Source organism: Coregonus clupeaformis, chromosome 15 (assembly GCF_020615455.1).
Source record: "Coregonus clupeaformis isolate EN_2021a chromosome 15, ASM2061545v1, whole genome shotgun sequence".
In the NCBI taxonomy this organism is placed as follows: Eukaryota; Metazoa; Chordata; class Actinopteri; order Salmoniformes; family Salmonidae; genus Coregonus; species Coregonus clupeaformis.
The window spans coordinates 65,445,492-65,446,235 of record NC_059206.1 but is presented as its reverse complement, the minus strand read 5'-3'; positions in this window follow the sequence as shown (position 1 = coordinate 65,446,235).

The window sequence follows — 744 nt, the reverse complement described above, 5'->3', positions numbered from 1 at the left end:
TGTGAATGTAATAATATTAAAGTAGTAATAAACATAAAGTAATAAGATTAAAGTAATAAGATGTTTTATATTTAAAATGGCAATGCATAAGTAGCGCATCTTATAAAATATATTTAAAGACATTTCTTTATACTGTTGCTGTCTGTTTTAATGGATGAGGGATGTGAGAATTATATGTTAGAATAGTAGGCGAGTAGTGAAGGTTAAAATAAAATAGATATGGCATGTATATATGGCTCTGGGTTAGATATGCTCAGCCTTGATATATATTTTATAAATTTAATTTAATTTAATTTTTTCTGTCAATCGAACCATTTAAAATGTAATTTCCTGGTTTGCCTGTGGGAACTGTGGAACCTTGAGTAATATTCCTATGAAATACTTGGCCGATGCCCTCTTGTGGTTTCATGAGTTAAAGCATCTGTTGGCTCTGCTGTAACTCACAGTAATATTATACTGTGGTGGGCTGAGAGTTACTGTAGATACCTTGATCTACTTGAGTCCATAGCTATAGTTCCCCTTGTGTTGTTGTAGTTAGGTGAAGTTAAATTTAACCAAACATAGGCGAGTGTGAGCTGAGCTCTGTGCTTGTGTGTGTAATAATGAATGTTGGTGCAGTGAGAACTCATGAGATCTGACTGCAGGGATGAAACTGCTGGGCTCTAGTGTTTCTCTGCGAGCTATGAGCTGGGTTCTATTCTCTCTGGGGGAACCAGGGCCCTGGACTGGGATCCATTCTCTCTC